The 18,366-nt window shown below is 39.4% G+C and overlaps 1 protein-coding gene across 1 annotated transcript in view; it reads right to left on the reverse strand.

The window, feature by feature from the left end:
- lrrc7 (leucine rich repeat containing 7) overlaps positions 1-18,366 on the reverse strand; it is an 83,535-nt gene that overhangs the window by 61,642 nt on the left and 3,527 nt on the right. Inside the window, exon 2 of the mRNA XM_027013552.2 lies at positions 6,964-7,243. The gene's annotated coding sequence lies outside the window, so the exon portion shown is untranslated. The remainder of the gene's footprint in view (positions 1-6,963; positions 7,244-18,366) is intronic.

Raw genomic sequence — 18,366 nt, forward strand, 5'->3', positions numbered from 1 at the left:
ACACACTTTGTAACAGTAAAGATTTTCAACCTGAATCATTTGTTCATCAAGATGTGATGTGTGATTTAAGTGTGCCCTTAATTTTCTGAGCAGTATATTATGACAAGACTTAAACATTGTGAGTTCACTGGTGAGGTCTGCAGTCTATATAAATTGTCCTTAATAGTGCAATCTGATTGGTTGCCACCACATGCAGAGAGAGCCTTGTACTGTTCTACCTCAAATTTCGCTTTCTGTTTGTCCAATTGAAATAGTCACCTGGCATCAAAGACTAAATGTTCATTCGTTTTTCTTTTGTAATATTGCATTGTTGGGCAATATTTTTGTATTTTTATATTATTGTAAAAATTTTTGTAATTTACTTCTTCAAATGCACAATACTGTCTTATTTTCCAGTTCCACATTGGGATCCTACAACAGACAAAATAAATTTGAAAAGAAATGTTTAGCATGTCACTGCATATCTTGGCTTATCGCAGCTGTCTGAGGCAGGCTTGTTAATCACTTGTCTGTCTGCCAGGGCAATTCTTTTTGACAAAGCAATGCTCAAAATATTCCAAAACTGGCTCTGGGGTGCCTTGAAAAGTCATTATCTCAGTGCTCTTTTGCTATTGTTTAATGATTAGATGAAAGTCTTTCCTTTCTGATAACAGCACTGCCTTCATAAAGAGCAATTATGCATGCCAAACCACCCTCTGATTAGTTCAGCCATTAAGAAAGAATGGATCAATATTATAAACCAGCAGCAGTCAACACAAGAAGGTCAACCTTTTATAAAAATAAATACTGAAAATTGATGTCTACTACTAACTGTTATAGTCCAATAAATAATTTTAATATTTCACAAATTGGCCACTTGTGCTCTCAGTCACTATGAAGTGAACTATAGTCTACTGAACATAGTAAACTGTCATAACTGGGGCAAAACAGATTTTTTTTTGCCCCAGAAACAGATGTTCACTGATTCAATAAATTAGCATTAGCAGCACTCAATAAACATGACCAGACATGACTGAAGTTACATAACTTGACTTCAATTGGAAGAGTATAAGTGTTATTATTAAATGTATAATCATATAATTTATAGTCATAGCCTTGTCTAGTCATACACATTACAGACTTATTAATGAATATACCTTACATTAATGAATATATACCTTACAGTCATAGTAATGAATGATCATATACCTTACAGTCATAGTAATGTATAATCACACACCTTATAGCCTTAAAATTAGAATCATTACCTTTGATTAAATAAAATAATAATGTCTCCTTCTCTAGAAAAGGGTTTACAACCATCAGACCATCAATGTGCTATTTCAAGGTTTAATAAACCATTTAAGATATTTTTGGAAACAGCTATCAAATTATGCTTAACAGGACACTTACTATCCTGGATTTATCTTCTAAGTAACAAGTAGATGCTTCTTTTTTCATATCACCCTTGTTAAATGTTTCAGGTTCAACAAGACTAAGAGAATCCCTTTTGTATATGTACACATCATATTTTTTACATGGCGGTAAACTCAGTAAAGTCTTAGGGTTGCCAAAGTACTAGTTGAGTGTAACCGTATTGTATGTCAGTGACCTTAAATGTCAGTAAATTAAAACACCACAACCAAAAATAATAAGACAATAATAAATATTTGATTTAATGTCCATATCCTGTCATTGAAAACCTGCAAAAGCACCATTATAGCCTATGTGACAGTCCAACCAGCAAAACATAACAGCAGTCATCAATGATTTTATAATCTATATTAATGTATTTTCATTCATTATAATACATTATGTTGTGTTTTCAGTAAGATTAGTCTGGTGGTGCAGGCAATCTATACATTTGCTGGAAGTGGGACTTCTTTGTGAAAATCCGAGGATACCCCTCATAGTGAAAGAGACGCATCAGGGTGCCTCACATGGCTGCCATGCTGCTATAATTAAGCCTGGTCTGAGCCATTGCTGTGGAGGGCTATATCTCACAGTAGCGGAGCAAGAGGCTGCCAAGCTGAGTGTGGCAATGGGACAGTGAAGTCTCTCCACTAGACAAGGTGTTGATGTGCAAATACGACAGGCCAACTCCAAAAGAAATTAAGTGAAAGGACACATGTTACAGCATTGCAGTAAGGTAGCCGTTATTTTTTCATAAATGGGGATATATTGAACTCGTGTAACTGAAATTTTGATTTGTACGACTATCTTTGACAAGTAGTCTGTCATGGCAACATAAATGTGGTTGTTTAACAACACATGCAAAGTACAAGTATATTTGTGCAAATACACTGCATTACATTAATCATAGTGAAATGTAACACTATGGCTGTTTGCAATCTTACTTAATCCATGATCAACAAGAGTTTCGATCTGTTGGTTGTAACCTGCGATCACGGTTTTTTACAGTTACCAGTGGGCAGAAACATTAGCTTGGTGCCACAGTTGTCTAAGGTCACCCTGAGATCCAATTTGGGTAGCTGGAGCAGCCATAGAGATTTTGTGCAGTTTATAGAGGCTGTAATGGATTGGCTGAGAATGAAGAATTCAGATGGCCTATTCCTCACTTACTGTTGAGATGTCAGTAAACACAGGCATCGGGAGTTCCATAGTGCAGGCTGATTTAGTACATGTTTACTATAGAATCAAGTGAAGTAAATCAAGTTGATTGTATTCACAACATATGAAGGAATTCAGTACATTTTATTATATCATGTCAGCAATGATTTCATTAATTAACAAAATATCAATAACTTGTAACTGAACATGCTCTCCATTTAATTAGATTCCAAGGTATTGTTCACTGTATTGTACAGTATATTCACCTACTTAACAATAAAAAATAACACCAATTTCTCATAGTGGCCTGGAAGGTCACTTGACTAATTAGGTTATAGTTTCCAAGATACCCTCCAGGTAATCCTAACACAGCAAAGGCAGGCAGGAAACTGGCCATCCTCCATCCACAGGGCAGTGTTTGGTCTGGATTTTAAAGACCATGAATTGAAGCTTAAACCAGAACTGCAATTTGAGTTTTGCCATATGGCCTGTAAGATTTTATAAACATGTTCTCTTTGTGGATTGTACTATACCTTCAGCACCTCCTGCAGTGTCTTGCTCCTTCATACTAAAAAGGTGTGCTGTTTTCCCAGAGTTTTTCTGTTCTAATCTGAAAAGGGGGAAAGGATCATCTAGCCATATGTTACCTACCGAGGCTATCCCAACATAGTCTGCATCGTTCAGCACAGAGAAACGTGAAAGTTGCTATGATGGTCCAGCGAAGGACTGCCACTGACCAAGAGACTGGGAGTAACTAGAAGAACAGGCGTTGCACCACCTACCATATTCGCTCTTCAGGGATTCCAGGCTTCCTCTCCTTTCAGCTCTACTGCAACCTAGCTATGCTCCATCTGTCACTGTTGCCATGGCAACAAGTCCCATTCATCTGCATAAAACCACAGAGGGAGATCTTCTGCTCTGATCTATCAGTATGAGTCAATGGCGTCTCCGTCTTGGCTAACTGGCAGAGTTGTTTTAAAATGTGACTGGCCATAATTAGCATGACCGCTAACTGGAAACCACTGCAAATTATGATTCATATTCATAGCCATAATGGCAGACATTGTATGTCCACCTCTGATTTCTAGCCATTAAAACTGTAAAACTGGGTAGAGTTACATCTGACAACTCTTAGATGCTATCAAGTTAACAGAACACTGTGGATAATATTCATATGGTTGTGACAAGGAAACTAGTATCATGTCTAACATGATTTAAGATAGAATGTAAATTTCTGAAATGGCAATCTTTGGCAAGTTTGTCTATGTCAGGTATAGTGAGAAGTATGGTTACGGAGCCCTTTGCTGGCATTTTTCAAATGTCACAACATTCATCGCTGATAGAATCTAGTAGATATCACAGCATAAATTTGATTTCAAAGGAAGACTATTCCCCTAGGCTCCCTTCAGCTGCAGGAAAATGAAACAAGCAGCCAGGCTACATCCTTGGAGAACTCAGGGTAGAGTAGGTCTCAAAGGCCACTCTGGAGCTGGTATGAAGAGAACACAATGAAGAGAGTTCACAAATCAGTCTTACAAGACTTGTGTAACTCACATGGCCGATTGTGTAACACTTGAGTCTTGGGTAGATGCAACTGATGCAACCGATTGTAGCCTTCCTTCTACATATCCGCTTCATCCATGGTACAGCTTTCTCCACATGGAGACAGAACAAAACAATAAACCTTATCTTTTGCCTCTTGAAATTATGATGTAGGAAATCTTCAATAATCTCACTGCATTTACAGCCACCAGGAAGTGAAGTGTAATCTCCACATCAGAAAGAATGGATGATGTGATTGTAAAATGTTGATAAGTCCCCGGTTTGTCATTGCAGTGCTTTCCGTCATTAAAGTGGACACTCTGAGATTTAATCATGCCTGTGGCTGCTTAGTTAGCAGATGTTAGAAAACCATAGCAGGTTGTACCCTGGGGATGCTAAACTACTGATGTTATTATGTAGATTAGTGTAGGTAAGATTTTATATACCAAAGCCTCTATTAACATCTTTGAATTTTTATCACCCTATTTAATTCTTTTTACATTATTAGTAATGTCATCAGTATACGTAATGTTTATCTATTGTGTTTCATTCATAGTGCCACAGTGATCAGTTACATAAAGCTGAAAGATATATACATACACAGATATCTATAGAGAGATTGCAATTCTGAATAACTCTCATCCATGTTGAGTTGTACACCAACACGGAACGAAGGGGCCTAAATCCCGTCTGGTGGCTCACCCCAAGTGTGAAGATAGAGGCAGTGACTCTGACTTCGTCATGACTCTGTGGTTATTAGATTCACTCGAGAACAACAGCTGGCTCATATTTGAAACATACTCCCCTTCTCCAAATGGGAAGGCTGATTCCACAGCCATGGCTCTGTGTCTCCAGTGACATTGTTGCCTAGAAATCAAGGCTATAGATAGCTCACAGCACACAGCACTGGAGCAGCTGCTTGAGACCTTAAAGTACCAGGAATCAGTGCAAACGGTAGGCTGTGGCTTTCAAGCAATGTCACAATGAGACAGCATCAATCCCACAATAATGCAGATGTTCCATTATATATTTTTGATGCGACTTTTTGAGACTTTGGTCCCATATCAATCATAATGTGTGACACATCCTACTGTCAATATAGCCCAATCTGGTTGATATCTGTCCCAGATTCTCTGTCATAACATGTTACCATGGCAACAAAATGTTGCCTAATTATGCATGCAGAATTAACAACGTGCAATCAATAATCTAGTCTAGAGTGAGAGGAGAGGTCTGATTGAGTGATAATGAAACAAAACCAATAGGCTCCCTTTAATTATAATAAAACCAAACCACTTCACAGTCACTACACAAATTCACACTTCCCTCAATCAGGCAAATTAACCTCTAGTATGAAAAATGACACCACTCGCAAATCCGTCAAAGAATTCAAGTGTCAAAATTCACAATACGACAAACGTAGTCACTCTAAGCCAAACTCTCCGAGCAGCTTTTAGGACAACAATTGCCACAAACAGGAGGTCTGCTGGTGAGCACTTCTCGCTTGGCTCCCTTCCTGTGTGTGTGAGGGCAGTGCAAACTCGCTGTCCTCACCCTCCTCTCTCCTCCCCGAGGGCCGCAAGGAAGGTGCTAATGAGAACACCTGGTCAAAGAGCGGAGAGAGAGAAGTGTTCCTGAGACTGTCCATTATGCCACCCGCTCAGCTACATCACACGAGCCTGCACCAGGAACGTCACTGTACACAATAAGCAAGCAATCTAAGGCAAGCTGATGATAAACTCTGAATTCATGATGAGCTGGGAGCTAAATTAACATTCTGTCAAGGTACTGGCTCTGAGACAAGATCATTCTTCATTTTCTACGCAACAGTAATATTCATAGAATATATACAAAAGGGTTACAGTTGAAGAATTTATAACACACTTAACTACTTTAAGATAATTTATAACACAACTGCTTTATGATAATTCAGAGTATGCTCTATTTAATGCTGTGATTTTACAAAGGTAACATGGAGCTGGATAATCATTCCACCACCATCCCTTCAGTAATATTCATAACTTGCAAAAAGATATGAAGTCAGTCTCTCTCACGTTCTCTCTCTTTTTGTTGTTGTTCTTGAGAAAGTGATGCGCCTCTGTCCTGTGAAACAGAACAGGCACCTAACAGCAAATGTTAGCCATGCTCTAAATTGTCTCTGCTCTTGTTGTTTCACACCTGAGGCAAAACATAAAAGTACTGAAAGTGGTGAAACTGCCTAGTGGCATCTCAGAATCCCAAGAAATCCAGACCTCTCCCTTTAGAAACCAACAAAGGGACACACTGGCTGCCAGCCACAAAGAATGGCATTTAAGAGCAGCTCTCTGAAAGAAAAAAAAGCTTCCCTGTGCTAGAATTTACATTTCACATCTGCTGCAAGAAATCATCGTGGCTGTAATATCTCTCTGTACATCACAATGGTTGCATGATTACATCAAGCTGTTGTCCATGCTTCGTCTAACAGAAGGGCCAGGAGTTCAATGACTGCATTGTTTGAGTCATAACTACAGTTCATAACTACAGTGAGTCCATTTCATAAGTTCGCTCAACCTTTGAATAGATTTCTACCATAGGAGTAAATTATAGACTCAGCTGCACTATATCACTGTTGGGCTGACAAATAGGTACAGCTCTGGGCAAAAAATGGAAGAATTCTGTAGGGTGATACCCTGAAATACTATACAGTAAAAACAATAAACTTGATTTGTCTAAGCTATGTCTTTGCTTACTTAAATTAAATGTTAGGAATGTAATAATAAATGATTAAACTACCAAAACAGCACTTATAATATTGACTGTACATAATGACACCAGCACGATCTGTGATTCTAATGGCCGATACCACTTACTTTCATAATTTGCTTCACTTACCAATGAAGAAATGGGACACCCTCTAGAATTTTTTGAAGCCTGCACTCCGATACGGAGACCAGGGCACACAGAGCCTCTGTAGGTTATTACTGGTGGGTAAGGAGAGCCGTCCAGTTCCTCGGTGTGCATTCAATCTGGTTGACCTGCCTCATCTTCAGCCTCTTATTCAAATCCTGCCAGCCACTAGGCTATGACGAGATGTCCAGTTAGATCATCCATGACCCTGCTCTCAGTCCTGACTCTGGGACCAACAGAGGTCTCCTCTGGAATCCCCACAAGCCTGCAAAATTAGGGTTAAAACAGCATGTTATTCTCCCAGTACACTGCTCATGAAAGGGGTCAGAAGACAGTGAAATGGTCATGCAGTACTATAAGGCGGCAATTTGCAAATTTATTCATACTGACACTTATATACTTAGTGAACACAAGATAACTACGGATATACTGTGAAAAGCATCCGAACTCTCAACTGTGCTTGGTGATTCAATGCCGTTCATTCCATTGCTGACACTGTTAATTTTTCACACATCTTCAGGACACTGAAATTTAAAATCTACCCCTGATACTATCCTTGAGGTCTTTGGTGTGATGCTTATCCAGGACAGGAATATGCGTGGCAGGACACATGAGAGAGGCTTCTGCGATCTCTCTGCTCGAATCATATGAGCTTTTGTCAAAGGTTCTGAACAAGCAATGCAATGGAATTGTGGGCAATTGCCTTTAACCTCAGCATGAAGATAAAGGGGGTTATTTGAGTGATGCCAGCATCACTCTGAGATGTAGCTATTTTAGATATGTCCTCAAAAATCAGTCCCAGGCTCTAAACCATGTGCTATTAGCATTTAGAAGCTTCTAATATCTACAAAGTGGTGGAATACAGCTGTTGAAAAAGTGAATGATAAAAATGGAATGAAATGAAACCTATAAAAAAAATGAAAGATTGCACATTATGGTCACTTTTCATACCTACAAAATCTTCTGTTATACAGAATTTTAAAGACATTAATCTTCATTACTGGTCTTATAACTGGTCTGTCTTTTTTAAAGAGACAGCTGAGGTAGTTTCCAGGGCAGGCTCAAGCAGGCATGCCCTACCTAAGGTCTGGATCAGCAGGTACTGGAGCCAGTGACTGTGCATTCAAGCACTCCCAAGGCAACCTGGGGATTTGGGCCAAACACACCAGGCTTGGACAGAAGCAAAGAGAGACAAGGAATGGCTAATGCAAAGAGGGACAGGCAATGGCTAAAGCCCAGCTTCTTAGAGAAGAGTGTAACTGGAAGTTGGTGACAGGAGACTGAGCCTCATGTCATGTGATGTGGAAAGTGTCGGAAGTGGAAAAGGTGAGGACCGGCCTCCACACCACAAATGGTCATGCAGTGCATGAGTGGAGCACGCCGACTTAAGCCCAACAGAATCTTCCATTAATACAGATGGAATGAGGCCATTATACATGCATGTTTGCAAGATCTGCATAGTAGATTTATGAAAAAGCAGTTTTGTGTGCAGTCTGGAAAACTAATTTATAGCAATTTATGATAGAGGCTTTGTCTAATACTGTCAATATAATGAAATAATGACTATTTTGACTTAATAGAGTAATTTTCAGTCTGCAACACTGTTTGATATGGGCTGGGAATTCACACTGAAATAAAAGCCCTTTGGTCCAAGTCGAACAACATCAAAGTTAAAGAAGCAGCAAAACAACAAGCACAGGATGACCACTCAAGCAAGCCACTTCCAAGCAAGCACTTTGGGTTCATTCAGAGCTCAGTGGTGACAAAGGCACAAAGGAAACAAATAAATGGCTAAAGTGAGAACAGGTGAAAGTGGAGCAACTGTCCCCGAGGTCCTTCATTTCTGGGACGTATCATTATGCCGTTTCCGCAGAGATACATCAAATGCTAAAATGCTATGCACATGTTTGCTGTCGAGAGTGGGATAACGTGCACAATCACCCTGTTCAGATGGCCATGTGGTCTACGTCACAACGGCGAAGATGAGTGATGTCGCCCCCCGGAGAAAAGGGGAGAGGATCACTGAGTCACTGAAATAAGCACACCTTCAGGCACTAAATAAAGCCGATATGGCCTTGCACAGAGCTGATTTCATCCAGCCACCTGCCTGCAGCGTTACTGCACTTTTCAATATGATGGGCCGGGAAAAGAGTTTTGTTTTTGAGGTTTGTGTTAAAGACAGAGAGGTCCTTTGTGTTCAGCAGAATTTATGTAATATAAGAAAGAACTACATTGGCACATTTTTTATCGAGTATGTGACTGCAAACACTTTGTGTGGGTGTGTTCACCCATGCCTTTTGGTAATTAACAGAGTATACGAGGTACAAAGACCTACAATTTTTTTATTTTTAATTTTCTTTTTCAGGAAATGTCTGCAACCCTTTTTGCTAAATCATTTCATATGTTCTGCACTGGAACCACAAATACATGAACCTGATGCAAAAATGCATACTGAACCTATAAACATCAGGGCTATCCTCTACCAAAAATTGAGATATTTTGAAAAAATGTCTTTAAAATTCAAAGCTACCAAAATATTTCCTAAAATCATTCAGTTATGTTCACAAAGTAAGATATTTGGACAAGTGTTCATAAGCTACTAAACAGTCATCTGGCACTGTGGGATCAAATTACAAGACAGATTAAGTTTTTAAGATTTGACCTGCCCAGTGGTTACATGCCTCACAATACCTAGTGAGGCATTCACACGACAAACTTAGCTTGATGTTAAGAATCTCCTTCAAATATGAGATAGTCTGCCATGAGTGAAAGTAATATTAGATAGTCTCTTGGTGAAACCCAGGGGGTGTCCAAGTATCCCAGACTGCCTTTCACTGGCCTACTTTGATATTTCTGGTGTCCCTGCATTTACAAACTGCAATGATTTTGCAGAGGCAGTACACTCAACCAATGAGGCCTTGGAAAACCGAAATATATGAAACTATAGCAGAGGCAGATGGAGAAAAACATCATCCATCATTTAAATGACTACAGGCCCTGCTCAGATCGATCAAGCAAGAATTTTTAACATGTAAAGCACATGCTCAGCTTTCCCATGTAACCTATGTTAGGTCACCAGCTATGCAGAAGAAGAAAGCAATATAAATACAATATATTGAAAAGCAATATATGTTAAATACAGGACAAAGGTAAACTGCAATTTCTCTTCTGTTACTGGACTGTTTTATATACAGTATGTCTATGGTATAATACAAAACCTTTTAAACCCTTTAACACCAGCAAACAAAATATATAGCTTTATAACTACTTGTGAGAAGTTGCAGGGATATGCAGGGGCATTCTTGGAGGTAGATAGGTATTATATGCTGCAAAATGTAACAGCAATATGTAAAACTAAAATGCTTTTAGTGATCACTTGTGTTCGTACTAGATGTAAAAAATATTGGCTACTGTGAAGTAAGTAGTATAGACTTTATATGAAATATTTATTCAATTATATACAAATCTACTGTATATTCAAATGCCACTAATCAAACGTCAAGCATCGAGTCACCACAATAAACTTTCATTTTAATATAATTAAATTTAGGTAGTTAACTCTAAGCTAATGAAAATAAATTTGAGCATAGTATCTAGCCCAAAAATAAATGTGACAGATCTTAACATGTTTTTGCACATTATCAATTTTTGATCTGTCAAAACCTCGAGTTATGTCTGTCATAACAGGAAGGCTTTGATTAGTTTAATCAAATCTCTTCACACTCTGGTGCTACCACTGACCTGAAACCAGTCCGTAATCTTAGCCTAAACTATTCATGTATGCTGGGGAAAAGATGGACCCTAACTAAAGCCTTATGCTATTATTTCTCTTTTTTTTTTTTTACTAGGAACAAAGAGCCCTTTTGCCAGTGAGGGTAAAGAGGAAAACATGTTCCAGTGGTTTTTAAGATAAACTGTCATGTTAGCTCAAAAGCTGAGAATGATCACTTACAGCCTGCAAAGGCATTCAGGAAATGATGTTCCTGCTAAGCAACATGCCAGCCAATCAAATGTCAGGAAGGTCATGCAGCAAATTGGTTGCTTGGCATTCTCCTCCAAGTATGCTGAAGTGTCAAACAGTGAGGCATGGACTTCAGTTATGTGAAAGGCTATATGTATCGGAGGAGCTGTATACTAGCCTTTGAATAACAAAAAAATAAGGCAATGTCTAATTGCCTCAACAGGTGCATAATGCTAAATCACCTCTATATTTATTTATATAATGTGTTTCATAGGTCACTCTCCAAAACAGTTATTATGCCAGTTTCAATATTTCAGTAGTGACTTAATATACATAAATAGGGAAGAGAAGTCACCAAAATAAACTTTAACTTGTTTGAGAACTGACCACTGCTGAATTCAGAGGGACAAAAAGCATGCACAATGTATGCCACACTGAATCTCACACTGAAATATGCCAAATTGTGATCCTAGCCAGACAAAATAGTAACCCCAAGCCAGCTAAAGTCACGCTGTCTAACTGCTTAGCTAACACACTTCTGGAACCACAGCAGCCTACAACCGTAGCACTGACCCTGCCAAAGACAACACATAGCTTCACTTTTAATGGTCCAGGCTTTCACCTCGTTGTTGACTCTCTGAGCAGTGTTTCTCCGGACAGTGGAGAGAAGGGGGGGCAGACTGGCACAAGCGATGTTTGCGAGAGCCGATTAAGTGCACAGGGTCAGGGGCATGGCTCCGGCTCTGGGCTCCTGTGCTCCTGGGGAGGTGAACGGGGAGACTTTTATTTGTGACTTCACACAGAGGCCCTGCCTGAGTGGGCTGATAAGCAGTCATGCTACACTGAGTTGCCATGGAAACTGCAGGGGAACGAAGGAGAAAGTGCAAGACAGCGGATGTGAATTAAGTTCTGTCATTTTAGCACCTACTGTGGAATACAGAAAGCATGCAAATTGTGAGGAGACACTAAAGCACTGGCTTCAGGTGTAATCCCTGATGCTTAAAGCCCAATCATATGAAATAGCTTGCTACATAAGTACCACTTTTCAGATACTATGAAGAATTGCTTTTTTTTTTTGGTCTCTAAGGTGTTTGGTTCCTTCCTAACTTTACATTTCTCTACTCAAAGACAATAACACACAGTAGCTGAGGCCAGAGCACATTTGTGTCCATATTAGAAGCAAGGAGAGCACCCCCCCCCCCCCCCCCAGCACTGCTGTTCCGCCGAGGCCATATATGAGCACAGACATCATAATGCAGGTAGTGCCTATATGCAGTGCGGCTGAGCTCAAAATGCACCCATGGCTCCATCTACTGAGCAGAGACGTGCAGAGGTGAGCACTCTGCTGCTGCTGCACCGTCTGCCACCACCACCCCTCAGCTGGGCGTGCTCGTCTGGATCCTCCCCAACACTCCCAGGGCAGAGCGGCTCTTTGCGGAGGGACATGCTTTTCAGTCACTTAATGACTCCATCAATGTGGTAAATCCTAAGGTGGATACACCAAGGACGTTTTATACAGCCCGCATAGCACACAGCCCAGCTGGAGGTGCGGGGAGCCCTCATTAATCGACGCAGCACGCCAAACTCATCAGTTTGATTAGCTCAGATCGGCCTCCATCCCCAATTAAACATGTGGAGATTTATCACTGCCGCCCCCAAACGATTAGACATGGCATGTATAGAAAATGGAAAACTACATTTTTTTCCCTTAGGAGGAACGAAGCTCTTAACAGCTCCAGGACTTTCACAAATTCTTACATGAGCTTTATGAGACCAACAATGACCAATCTCATTGTTCTAAGGGATACATGGATTCTTAGAGAGCAATCACCAAGGTGCAGGTGTAAAACTCTGATTTGTCCTACTTCTATATTCTGATTAGAATGTTTGAACACATCTTAAGGTCCTCCCCGTGGTACAAAGTGGAGCAATCAAAATGATCAAACTATTAAAGTAATTGGAAGTGCCTCTTTCAATCTGAGAGACAGTTTCAGATTCATTCAGTAAATGGAAAGGAATACATCACATCTGAAGAACTGGATCAAACAATCCTAACAGAACTGTAGTGCACTGCAAGTACTGTTGTTGTCTGCATGCTCTCTCTTATGTACTTAAGATATTTTAATTAAGAAATATTCTGAGGTTTTACTTGGTTGTAAGGACCTATGTATCCATAGTGCAAATATGTTAGCTAGTTATTTTAATTACATTTTAAACTCAGAGAATACGTGTACAGAATAACAGAGAACCTTCACTAAAGATATGAATGGATTAATTAATTAATACATCAACACTAAATAAACCACCTCACAGACAGACTAACTGAGTGCATTGATTGGTTTTGGGGTAAATCCTATATAACTATTCTTAGATAATCATGTTTCATATACAGAGAGTCATTCTTACGCTTCAGAGATTTTTGTTTAAAATTATATCTGTTTGAACAGGACCTCCCCTGCAGATAAAATAAGACAAAATAATTAGTGAACATCTTCCTCCCAAGAACAATAAACAAACCACACACACACACACACACACACACACACACACACACACACACACACACACACACACACACACACACACACTTTTACAACCCATAAAGCCATCAACAAAAAAAGAAACTTAGAGAAGGAAAGAAAAAATTCTAAAAGCAATTTAAAAATGTGATATTATGTTGCTTAAAATATATACATAAAATAAAATACATATAGGAAATGTACAAATAAAATACATACTCATCCAAATTTAATTTCATGGTGAATAGACCATGAAAAAATGTGAAAATAAACAGCGGTATCCAACCAGGTCCCAGCTGACCATGTCCAGGCCTTTGTTTACACACATACAAAGAACCAAGCGCCAGCCCTCATCATTTAGATGGCCTCGTTAGCATTCGTAATGTATGCACCAAAAGAATCGGGGCAAATATTCATATAAACAGATGGTATTTGCTGGTCAAACAATGGTCGTTAGGGGGAGATAATGAGAGAAAAAACAACACAAAATTTCTCTCCTCAGTTTACAGAGTCAGGAAAGGCTTTACTGACAGCTCTGGAGAGCTACTGAGTGCAGGTTATGAAAGCATGTTTGACAGGTCTAGAGCAGATGATTTACATATGGATTAGCATTAGCATTAGCAATATAACACTGAATCAGTGAGCTTCATATTTGGACTGGTTTGAAGATTGTTGTACTGTACTTCCCTTCCCTAATAGAGGTAATTTACTACAACATACACATCAAGGTAATTATACATTAGCTTCTTTTTCTAAATTACTGTGATCCATGTGTGATGGTTGATACACTCTCCATGAAGGAGCATTCAATCTAAAATCTATAATAGGATACATGAGCCCTACCATAAATAAATAAATAAATAAAATGATATATTATATGATGCAACTGTGGTTTTATAAAGGCAAAAATTAGCATGCCATGAGGTAAATTTTAGCATCTGATATTTCTTTACACCACTACAATAGTTTTGCAAAACACATTCATATCTAGAGTCCAAAAATCTATGAAGAATTCTGCTTCACATTTCATAGAGCCAAATGTTCTGATATTCAGAGGGCCCATGAATATTCAAGTGATCTATGAATATTTGAGCACTTTGTAAATTGTGCAAGATCTTCGACTGGTTATCTGATGAGTGAATATAGAATATTTAGTAATGAGTTCATTTCAGCAACTACGTCAAGAAAGATGTACTTCAGTCCGAATACCATTCTAAAAGGACAGTGGGAGGAGATACAGAGATATCAGGAATCAGGAATCCCTGTGCATTCCAGTCACATGCCTCCATTCTCTTCTCGTCTGCTTGCATCTGAGGAAGGTCATGACCAGCCTGGCTCTAGAGTGTTTTAATAAGGATCTGTGAATTATAATACAGAAGGCTGCTATAGCCTGTCATGGTCCCCTCAAACTTGATGTAAATCCACTGCAACTGGGCACAGTTGGCACATCACATGCAATTTGCTGAAATTCCTACTGAGATTCAATTAGTACTTCAGTCCTGAGAAGATGAAATATGCCATTATCAAGCAGACATGCAATGTATATTGCAGTGGTATTCAAATCTGGACCTCGTATTCAAATCCGGTCCTCTATTATATAATCCCTTGTAGTTGATTAAGTGATCATTGTAACTAGTTGGGCACTTTGCCATCACATTTGAGTCCTAGATAAAGGGAGGGTGGACCTTAAGGACTGTGAATCAAATACCGCTGATATATAGAATCATTCAAATATGAAATATTTTGAGAATTTGTATAAGGGGGAATTAATATAGTTTTCACTATATTCCTTTCACTTTTAAATTACTGAGCTGAACGAGGTTAGAGCTAACCTCAATCAATTTCAGCATGCTTCCCCACAAAACATATACTTTTGACAAGAGCTCACTGCATCTCATGTTCGCAACTGAGAGACGACTTTAATACTGCCAAGGTTTCTGCCTACATTTTTCAGTAATAAACCATTCTAAGTCTGACGTCTGTGCTCTGGCTGGGTATGTGACTGAGTGAGGAAGTGAGTGAGTGGGTGAGTGAGTGAGTGAGTGGGTGAGTGAGTGAGTGAGTGGGTGAGTGAGTGAGTGAGTGAGTGAGTGAGTGAGTGAGTGAGTGAGTGAGTGGGTGGGAGGGTAAGCGTGCTGAATAACTTAAGCACTGCAGCTTCAGTTCTGTAGCAGGCTTCATTCAACTAAACGTCCCTGCGTCCATGCGGTGGGGCCACTCTCGCTGCAGTGGAGCACAAATGGAAGTCCCTGCTCTCGCGTCGGCAGAGCACACTCTCCCACTGCATACACCCACACACTGCTTAAACCAATGCTCATCTGTAGGCTGAAAAGCCAAAACATTGCAAAGACAGAAATGTTGCAGTAAAAAACAAACAAACATTGGATTTATTCAATTGATTTGTGAACATTCGTTCCACATGAATAGTTTGCTTTACCGGTGGCATACAAAATTTGTTGTTTCAAATGCAACCCTGCTCTGAGTTTAAGCCTTTATTTATTTGAATTCATGCGATTTGGTTTAGTGTATTCAACAGAGACTCAGAGAGAGGGGGGAAGAGAGAGAGAAAGAAATATAATGCAAAAGAGGGCTATGTTGCATATTCATAGTTAAACACAATATTTCTATGATGAACATGGTGCAGGTTGGGGGTCTCCTTCCTGGAGCTTTCAAATGGAGTCAGTGTCCAAGCCTGGCCAAATCGTATAGAAAAAAACAAAACAAAAAACGCAGTATACACACTCTGGCCAACTTTGACAAATCACAAGGTGAAGCGTGTGGGTGTTTGGGATTTCTGTGGCTTTCCACAGCTGGCATACTGCAGTACACTTCAGGCCCTCTGCACAGCTGACAGTAAACAGACCGTCCTACATAAGGAACAAGAAGTGTCTAAGGAAGCTGGACATGGCTACAGAACGGCTCACCTGGGTAAAGGAGTGCTGTGCAGCATGTGGCCCTGCTGCTGAGCTGCATGTTTGAATTTCTCAGCCAGTCTGGCAGGCACAGAGTGTTAGGGCATGCCAAACCCACAGTTGTAGGTGATAATCATAATAACTAGTAATGTTCTAAAGCCTCACTTCTGTGCTGTGAGAATGCAAGTGTGTGTGTGTGTGTGGGGGGCTGGCCTCTTTGCAAAGAGAAGATGCTGTACCATGGAAACCTGTGCAGATATTCATGGCTAATTATGCAGCGACCCGCTGACAGATATGAGTGTGAAGAAGCACCATGGAATTAAACTGCCAGCTCCAGTGGCCTCCATTTTCTACTCCACTACAGAAACAGAAAGAAGAGAGAAAAAGCACTCTCAGATCTATACAAAGGGCATGACGTAACCAGACTACCACGCATCCTTGACTTAAATTCCTAAAAACTAAAGCTTAAAACTTAAAGGAAAAGCAAAGAGAAACAACATCTAAGTATTAATTTGCTATTTGCCAACTAACATAGTGACACATATTTTGAAACAAATAACACTGGCTAGTTCAAGGGTAAATAATTGCTTTTTCACTCTACAGCTACGTGACTTTCAGTGAGAAACTAAATTATTCAAAATGACATTTGACTGTACTAAAACCAGTATGTGTGCTCTTAACCTGATTTTGCAGGCACATATCCTTGTTGTGAGTAAGCAACACAGTCAGTTGCAAGCTTACATGCACATGTTAAAATGGAGCCAAACCTTGTTGCTACAACAGTAGGAATAGGAGCATCCACAGATTCTTTTCAGTGGTGTGAAGGGCAGCAGTTTGTTTTGTCATAAAAATAATCTGATAAACTGATTCATTTGCTTCTGGCAGTCATGTAACATGCACTTTATACTTTGTGCGTGTGACTTTTTACTTGTTCATATAGGAGAGCACAACACGGTTCAAAAATATTTTGTTATTCCTGACAGAATGGGTAGAATTCCCCTTATGCACATCAGATCTGTATTACCATTTTATCATAACAACTGCAAATATATTGTAAGGTTCTACAGATATTTAGCACCAAACCTCAACTCTAAATGTGGTTCTGAATTTGGAAACCCCTGGTAGTTAATCATATAGTTAAGGTAATTGAAAATCTGGTGTACTTGCACCTCCATGTCTGTGATATGACATGGCCCTCAAGGGTTATGCTCTGTAACAAAAGGGGTCTTATCTGCAAAGAGCTGAGACAGGTTTTTATCCCAAACCAATCCGGATCACTTGTATGAACACTGAGACCAGTTGATCATACATGTGGAATGACATGATCCTGCTTGGTTGGACCTGCAGCTATATCAACTGTTTATATGTAAGACTGCATTTTAAATTAAATTCCTGCAATTATTAAACTGAAGGTATTGAACTTTCAGTCAAGGTCTGGAGTTTAACTTTGTTCCACAGGCATGACTTAACATCCAAAAGTCCATAAACTTCTCAGAAACTCTTATTACCCTAATGAATGCATGACTGTAGTTATGATCATTTTTAAAATAGCTAATAGTTTTACTTAGGTACAGCATACCAACTTGCAAAAGTGACTTAACTCTGAATTAGTTACTCTATACTCTAAATTCATGTGATGAACATACAAGTGTTCCGTATTTATCCTTAATATTGAGCACGTTTCTTATCCAACACTGTGAATTCTGTAAACAACTCTTCCTGATCTTTCATGGCATACCCACATTATGATTAAAAAAAGCCGAGGATTTTCCAAGGGACAAGTGTATGTAGGTCAGGGTGACCTAGTTGACAAAAGACCTACTTTATTCTGATTGCCTTGATAAAGCCAATCCACTTCCCTTCTCAGTAGTTCAGTTCAGCCAGGTTTGTTGGGGTATCCTTTACCCTGCGGTTCTGTGATGAAACCATCAACATTCCAAAGCATTCTGATAAACCACTTCCACAATATTATATTTAACAGTACTCAAATAGCCAC

This window comes from Electrophorus electricus, chromosome 3 (assembly GCF_013358815.1).
Source record: "Electrophorus electricus isolate fEleEle1 chromosome 3, fEleEle1.pri, whole genome shotgun sequence".
In the NCBI taxonomy this organism is placed as follows: Eukaryota; Metazoa; Chordata; class Actinopteri; order Gymnotiformes; family Gymnotidae; genus Electrophorus; species Electrophorus electricus.